The sequence below is a fragment of the Pundamilia nyererei genome, unplaced genomic scaffold, assembly GCF_000239375.1.
Source record: "Pundamilia nyererei isolate P.nyererei 1_Seehausen unplaced genomic scaffold, PunNye1.0 scaffold00028, whole genome shotgun sequence".
Lineage (NCBI taxonomy): Eukaryota > Metazoa > Chordata > Actinopteri > Cichliformes > Cichlidae > Pundamilia > Pundamilia nyererei.
Genome location: NW_005187429.1, coordinates 3,006,927 through 3,015,891, shown reverse-complemented (window position 1 = coordinate 3,015,891; position 8,965 = coordinate 3,006,927). Strand labels below are relative to the sequence as shown.

The 8,965-nt window shown below is 40.2% G+C and overlaps 1 protein-coding gene across 2 annotated transcripts in view; it reads right to left on the bottom strand.

The window, feature by feature from the left end:
- Positions 1-8,965, bottom strand: part of atxn1a (ataxin 1a) — a 98,094-nt gene that overhangs the window by 22,475 nt on the left and 66,654 nt on the right. For both annotated transcript variants that reach the window (XM_005728460.1, XM_005728461.1), the window contains exon 3: positions 5,574-5,689. The gene's annotated coding sequence lies outside the window, so the exon portion shown is untranslated. The remainder of the gene's footprint in view (positions 1-5,573; positions 5,690-8,965) is intronic.

Here is an 8,965-nt window from a genome sequence, read left to right as displayed (position 1 = left end):
ACATATATATACACACATATATGTAGTATTTGTAGTTTTGGTAGTAGAACTAATGAAAATACAGTAAAAAAATCTAAGCCATCTAGTGGGCCAGATTGGACCTTTGGGCAGGCCAATTCTAGCTCATGGGTCAGATGTTTGGCACCCCTGCACTAAGCTAATGAAGCAACAAAAATTGTAAAAAACCAAAAAAACTAAAAACTTTTTCATATTCACATAATGAAGAAATGGTTTACTGAATCTGTGTGTTTGGGGGGGGTTTTTGTTTGTTTTTTAAAGGTTTTTAAAGTTTACTCATGGTTGCTTCATTACTTTCCTTCACTACTTTTTGTTTTAGGCATTTTAAAAATGTTTGTCTTGCTGACAAATCTTACTATAATAAACATAATCAGTTTGTTTGCCCGTGAACTCCTGCTTCACAATCAGGAGTTGAACAACCAAAACATGCACCTAGGTTGAGTACCCAATGGACATGCAGATTGCTAAAAATGTACCTTCCTGACTTATGTGATATAGATAAGAACCTGGTTCTTATCTATATCACATAAGGCTAAAAGGCTTTTTAGCATTTATTCATCCAAAGCGCCTTATAAAGCATAGAATAATTTTAATTTCATTACAAAAACATAAAATTTATTATCACAAAACTTTAAATGAGCATGGTATTATGATGACAGTATTTTGCCTAGAAACCACCTAACAACACATCATGCACTAAGTACCATAGGCCTGTACTAGTACTTCTACTGGTATCAAACTCAAGATGAAAAGAATAAAAAATTTCCCATATTAAAATTTTCAGTCAGAACCACTATAGTTAAAGCTGATGCAGTAATTTGCCAATATGGCACTGTTCTGGGGGCATTCCCTCCCTTCTGTCCGCACACATTCAAATCATTAGGTGGGGAGAGCAACAGCAAATCAGTGGCAGGCGTGTTTTAGTCAGATACATCAGGTAAGCTTTGTACTTTGTAGAGCTGAAGTGGAGGTGGGTTGAGAAGTAGCTTGCAGGTGAACAGCACCTATAAAGAATTTTAGTAGCTCACCCTAAATAAGATTTTCCAATTGGATGGGAAGAAAGTTATGCTCTATAATTCTTTTATTATCTCCTACAATGTAACATATGTAGAGTGTGACTGACAGAGTTTTTCTTATTAAACCGATTTCCTTCCTTCCATTCCATTTTTCACACAAAAAGTCAATTTGCGATGCCCATGTTTATCTGATGATTTGTTCATATAAGTGGGAGAAATGCGAAAAAGAAAAGAAAAAGAAAAAAAAAATCAGACTCCGCTGACATGAGTAAGAGCTTTCAAAATCTGATGTCAGGCTGAGAACTATGCTGACAGGTGCATGTGCGCGAGTCTGAGGTGCTGCAGAGATCACAGCACTAAACAGAATGGCTGAGCAGACAAATATTAATACATAATGTGGCTGGATTTGTTTGTCAGTGCACATACACTTTATTTTTTTCCCTCCTTGACAGAAAAAAAAAAGAATTCACTCAGATTTTAGGATGGTCGCTGCATGTGTCGACATCTAGGACAGAGAACCATACTGCTGTGTTCGCTGAAGGTGAACTGCCCGCTGTAATGGACACAGACAGGCAGACTGGCACTAATTGGCATGAATGGGCATGGCAGCAGGCCTTTTGTGGATGAAGGAGAGGTGAGCGGCTGCTCAGCATGTGTCCTTGTCTATGAATAATGCGTTCCACCTTTTCAAAGGCACACGGACAAAAATGTCAGAGCGGCAGCGCCACTGCTTGAGCACACATTCATCAAAGTCCTCTGCTCTACACAAACACACATCCAACACTCCTGAGACTCAACAGGACACACGTGCAGCGCACACCAGAGCCAGTACAGTACTCAGCAATCATCCAAACAAACAAATTCCACAGGCAGACTCTCACAAACACAAAGGCTCCACGCTCCACAGGTGTCTGCATGCTGCCCAGCAGCATCCCTGCTTGTGAGGCTAAAATTTGTGTGATGAAAAGAATAGAGTTTAACGTAGCATACAAATCCATACATCCCTCCATTCATGTTACCCTGCACAGTATGGAAAATAGCTGTGCTCTGTCCTCTCAGTCTCCCAGAAGGGAATAAGGTTTTCTGTGCTGGTAACAAAGGGATAATATTTTATTTTCCAAATCTGTGATCAACTGAAAATACTGCAACAGAAAATAAAGCTGCATTTTAAATGTTATATGTGCGTAGACAAATAAAGATGGAAACTTTCTCACTAAGACAGAAAGCATGCAGTTAGCGGGTAACTGTATTTCAACATTTTCCAAAGAAAAGACCTCACAGGACTGATTGATTTCATCAATGGACACACATAACAAAGAAATGGAAGTCTTTACATGTGTAAACTCTAAAGGCTGCTTCAATTTCTGCCTATTTGTTGATAAGGAACTACGGCATTTCAAGATTTCTTAAATGCGACTGTGTGTTTAGGCAACACTTTCCACCACCATCTTCAAAACACCACTACACTGAAGTTGTTCTGATGGGCTGTAGTGACCTTAAGCACCATGCCAACGTACTTTATGTGGTTTTTCTGGCCTTCAATTTGTTCCCCAGCTATATATACAACGTCTTGGCTGATAATACGAGCCAAAGAATTACTTTGACTTTCTAGCTTACACTAGAAATACCATAACTGAAGTTTATGTTAGTGCTTCAATCTCATTTTTCCAACTTCGCCTGACCTGACAAAGCAATTTATATTTAGAGATTGTGGTAAAGAAAAAAGCTTCAAGTATGCACAAACAGTGAGTTGGATTTGGTTCACTCCAACATTCCCACTGCTTCAGACTTTGAAGCTAGAATGACAAAAAGGAAACAGACAGACTGACCACACAGGCTTGTCACTGCTTGCTTCACTTTCCCAACTAATCTGTCACTTTCTTTTAACATCATTATTCTCGGTTTGTTTTTATTCACACACACAAACACACACAAACTGAAAGACCAGCAAATTGTGTGCAGTTAGCAAAACAAGCTTATTTCTGTGCAATATGCTTCCGTATGCATGCAGCTGTCTCGTGTTTTAGAAAGACACACACCCTTGTTTTACTATCTTTATTGGGACTCCCCCTAACCCCAGTCTCACACGCACACTCAAACACTCACAAATTGCCTTCAGGATGGTCGTACGTGTCCTCCTGAGACACAACACCCTCTGACCATGACCCCATTTCAACGCCAAACCCAATCTCTGCCTGGAACACCAGAGGGTTTGACTGCAGTTATGTAAGCCTTTGCAGTGGTAGAGAAACAGAGGGAGGGACAGAGAGAAGAGGGTAAAAAAAAAAAAAAAAAAAAAAAAAAAAGAGGGCAGGAGAGATGGACACCGGGACCAGGAGTGGGGGAGCGGGATTAAAGTACAAGTAAATGATGGCGAAGCAGAAAGAAGATAAGAGAGACGGTGAACGAGACAGTGATGTCACCTTGTACTTGCGCTGCAGTGAGACGGACAAAGAGAGCGAGTAACAGAGGTAGAGAGAAAGGGCTGTTGAGAGATCTATTAGCTGATAGAAGCCATGCAGACAGCCTCCCACTCCTTAGGCAATTGATTCGAAGGATATTGTGCTGAGTGCTGAATGCTGTCTGCGTGTGTGCGCAACTGAGTGACAGTGAAACTAGCTTTGAGCCTCGGGGCATAAAGTACTAGTACTAGAAAGCTACTGGTGTGTTTCTACAACTGAAATGTAAACCATCACATTTTAGGGTAAATTCTTAATGTTTTGTGAATGTAACGATTTGGATTTAGCACATAGTGATTATGGTTAAAATCTCCTTTGAGTAAGTTTTGGTGAATGCGACGTCCTTTTAAGTGGCAAAAACAAGTTTGCATGTCTGTGTGTGTTTCAAGGGGACAGCATAATGGAATGCCTCGGTTCGAGACTTGCCAAGAGCCCTTTTCCCATACGCCAGGGAGCCAAGACTTCCCCAACCAGCCAAGAATAGCACCGACACTCTCTCTCTCTGTCTCTCTGCTTTACTCTCTCTCACCCACACTCACGAGCACTCACACATTTTTACTGTTTGGATTTGACAAGAAGGGTGATAGTGTGAAGGAGGAAATAACAGCCGTGTGCACTTCAACACCGTTACAGAAAAAGAAGAAGAAAAGGGACATTTTCTAAATTCATATTTGTACTCTTCAACAAGCAGTGCAGTGAGACGTTTTTTAGGACACAATATGTTTTGATCAATATGACGCTAATAAATCTTCATTTATTTGAGTTTCAATTAACTCAAGGAAGGAGGGGGGGGGGGGGGGGGGTTAGGGAGGCAGGAAGACAGAGACATACAAAAGCATAGAGAGGCAGTGAAACTGCCGTGCTGGCTGCTCCCTGTGGGGTAAATGGGTTTGTTGTTCTCTCCGTGGATGTGTACTTACAGTATATGTGATTTTTTTTTTCTTTCTTATTTTTTTGAGGCAGCAGTAAACTGGTGGATAGAGATGTGGACCACAGTGCATTCCCTTACTGCCACTGCATCACAAAAACAGGCAGGAACATGTTTTCTACTCCAAAAAAAGAAAAAGAAAAAGCAATGACATACTGTATAAGAACCAGCCTTACTGACAGTACAGCTCACTTTTTTTGTCTTCAAACCAGTGTTTAAGCATCTCTACTAGATGTGATTACCAAAGCTAGGCTTAAAAGGAGTTAAAATATTCTACTTTAAAACTTGTTTCTCTCCTTGTGACTCACTGGGAAAACAGCTTATAGTGAGCTGAGAGGCTATCCATCAAACAGAAGACCCGAGTTCAAATCCTTGACCTCACTGAAATGTCTGTGAGTGAGATAATCGGCAGCAGCTCCAAAGGTGCTATTCTGTAGCTGACCCTGCCATCTTACTTCCCTGCGGTAAGGGTAGGAAGCGAAACAGAATTTCCCCTTTGGGGATCGATATTACCACAAAAAGACAGCACTTTCGCAGTGAGTAATTCAGAGAAAATCAAAGCAGTTGTAGTCTGTGCTTTTCAAGAAATGTGAAGAACAGCAGCTCTATTTGTAGAGAAATATTAGATAGCAGATACTGAAAGAAAAACATTAATAATACATATGCAATGCAAACAAAGCTGTAAACCAAACAATTCCTTCTCAAGCCGTACATTTACCTCACATATGAAAGGTGGTTTTTGGTGTGTTGTTTTTTACATGTAGAAGTCGCTGATTTGAACCTTGCTAAACACGCATCTGTGCAGCAGTTGGAATGTCAGGTTTATTGCAAAACTGGACTCTTAGTCAAAGAGAAAACACTGATCTGGAAAAGTCCTTGATGCCAGAACTAATAACATCAAATTAACCATGGCAGACTAACAGCTTTTAGGTTGAAATAACAATGTGATAGCAGTTTGTCAGTTGTGATTCAGCAGTAATGAGCCAACTACTGTGTCCTAGGTTGTCAAGCACAACCTGAGTTCTAGCAACTTAAAAACACGATACGCAGCGGGTCGCCGTGCACAGACGAAACTAGATTACATAGCAAAGAACAGAAGATGCTTTTTAAAAAATAATTTTCACCATGGTATCAATGCAAAGACAATTTTACCTCATTCAACACAACCCCTCCAGAGCCCCCAGGTGTGTCAGCAGGTGGTACAGCCCATGGAGAGGGTTCCAGACTATCCCAGAATGCAGTGTGTTGACTCAGGGACACAGCACTCCCTGGTGAATGAAAACAACAAACAAAGTTACTCAAAATTTATAGGGAAATATAGGGGGAAAGCGCATATGTTTATATAAATTCACATATATTCATATACGCTGTGTAAGCAATAGCAAGAATGGATCTGGACACACAGCTGAGGACAGACTGCATTGTTCCGTCAATAAAAATAATCACTGCTCTTCTTTGATTCAAGAAGAAAAACCGTGGTTCTGATTATTTTGCTACAAACAAGTAAATAAAAGTCCCACAATAAGACAAAAACCCCCACTTCTGTCATGATTATGTGGATGTTGATGAATTATGTGTGAATAGGTGGATTTTATGCTGCGATTGTTGCTGTGCATGAACATAAGTTAAAAATGATTTGTGAGATTTGTTAGAGAAAAGGTGGGGGACATCTAGCACTTCCATATCTATGAGAAGCTTCAAGTGCTTCGCTGTTTTAAAAACTGCAGGTCATCATTATACACAGTGCATGTCATACTCGGGGAAGAAACTCCAGAGTATCTTTAAAGACATCAAATGTGCAACAAGCTGACTCGAGCAGACGCCCACGCACCAACATAAGAGACAGACTAGCTGATTGTCGACAGTGTGTACACACTCTGTGGGACTAATTAGGCAGGTTGTGCTGGAGTGACGGCTATGTTATGGGGATACAAGACACATGTTCCCTGCTGTTAGTCAGCGGCAGTATGTGTGTGTCTATGAATGTTTATGGGGTATATGTGGGATGCCAAACATCCTACTGACCTAGTTCTTATATGTCTGACAACAAGAAAAGAGGTGGGGAGGTGTGGGAGGGAAGTTTGTATGCAGCTGTCTTAGCTGTGGGAAAGTGTTTCATTGCAGCTCATAAGAAACAGAGATGGGATTACAGCATTTGGCTGGTTTTGTGATAGTAAAATATGTCATTCCATTCACACTTTTTAAGTTATGCATGATCACTCTGTGGGACGGAGAGAGGAAGAGAGAAAATAAATATCTGGTTAAAACTGATAGTGCGCAACAGAATCAGGCTTAAACATTTACACATGCGTTAAAGTGTCTGCACAAAGAAAGCAAGAGGGGTTCTGTGTATTACAGAGACTTGTAATGGGTTTATGTAAGGAGGAGAAAGAGGAAAAAATAGATGAGCACTGAGGCCATGGATTAGCAAACACTAACTGGCAAAGGAATTGATCACATGGTATAAAAAATACAAGGGAGAAAAGGGGGATGCAGGGAAGAAGCATTACACACAGAGAAAGAAAACCCAGCACCAGAGAGCCAAAAAAAATGTTGAGAGACCAAAGAAAAAGTAGAGTACAGACAATCCAGAGGTGATGAAAAATAAAGACAGATGGAGAGAAAAGAGGGGACAGAGAGGTAAAGCAAGCAGGGAGGAAGAGGGAGACAACAGAGAGGCAGAGGACAGAAACAGATGGTGGCAGAGAAGAGGCAGATAGAAACTCAATGGGATGACAACACTGGCATAGCCAGCGAGGCACAGCAGGGAGTATGAAAAGCTGAAAAATGTCAGCAGAAAGGGAGGAGGATGATAAGAAGTGAGGGCAAAGCAGGACAGACAGCGAGGGTTTTCATCTAACGCTGCACCAACTTTCAGGGAAAACAAAACAGACCTTCTCATCTTATCAACACAATTTATCAGCTTATAAGCTTCTCTTATTAAAAAACAAAAAACAAACCAACTAACTAACAATGCTTTATTTGCTCATTTCTCATATCTGTAAATTAGAATTATTGAGATAAAATAGACTTGTTACAATTCAAAAAAGCTAATCATATAACTGATATCTAAATCACCCTTCACATGATGCTCTAATTACTTCAGACTGTGCCTGTAATCTGAATCAGCTGTCTATTTAATCCTTCAACTACCTGGGGTCTCTTAAACAGAGACACCTGCCCCTTTCTCCTCACACACAAGCTGAGATAAATCTCTGTTCTAGATTGTGAAGGGTAAAAAAACAAAAGTAACATGATTTCTACAGCTTCATGAGCAGAACCAATACTGTCAGACCTTATTTATTAGTCATTATAAACTAAAGTACTTAATAATGTCTTTTTAATATCCACACACAGAAAATATAAGAAATCTACGGTGTAAGAGTTTTCCCTCATTAACCTCCTAATCACGCTTATTGTAAGTGATTGTAAGAGTTGTTGCACTTGAATTGCTTTGCTCAGTACTGCTTTTAAGGTGGAAGTACCGCAACAGCAGTCCATCTCCCTTAACAGTGCTTAATACATGTGGTCTAATCTTTTGACTGAATGTTTTCTCTATTTCAAAGCAACATCTTGTTCATGGTAGTTTGATACTTTTGAATCCGCACATCTTCAGAATAATAACAAATACACCAGAATTGTCTGTCAGCTGAAAATTATTCAGCAAGTCCAGGCAGTAGATTCGTTCAAAGGCTTTAAGAAACGAAAAAAAAGAGCTTAATGGATATCTGAACTCTGAGTTCATTAATCAACAGTTTGTCTTGTTCTGACTTTGGTCTTTTACCAATAATGGGAGTAGAGCCTGTGCATCTTAATAGCTTTGTTAAAGTTGTTGTCCATGACAACAAAGTAATGAATTTAATAAGTCTGAATATGAGCAATAAGGAATAGGAGATCTCTCTGGCTGTTTGGGTTGGTACCATTTTATTATGAAACAGGAAATCTCTGTCTGTGAGTTTGTTTCGTTGACTGCCAACTCTTCCTAGACCGTGATGAGTTGAGCTGCCAAGCTTGGCACATAGGCACATCTTAGGCTCCTAGAGGCTCTTATCTACCAGGTGGGCTATTTATATGGATACACCGTAATAACATGGGAATGGGTGGTGATATTAAAGTCCTGTTTGTGGCACATTAGTATATGTGAGGGGGCAAACTCCTCCAGATGGGTGGTGACCATGGTGGCCATTTAGAAGTTGGCCATCTTGGATACAACTTTTGTTTTTCCAATAGGAAGAGGGCCATGTGACACATCAAACTTATTGGTAATGTCACAAGAAAAACAATGGTGTGCTTGGTTTCAACGAAACTTTATTATTTCATGGGTTATTTACAAGTTTCTCTTTGTTCACGTGTTAACCTCTTTGACATGTCAAAGAGGTTAACACGTGAGGAGCGGATCGAAATTGTGTTGATATCTGGTGAACACAGTAACCGGGTCATTGCAGCAGATTTCAATGCAAGACACCCTACGAGACCACCCATCTCCCATGCTACAGTCAGCAAACTGCTTGCTAAGTTTCGTGAAACTGGTTCAGTGTTGGATT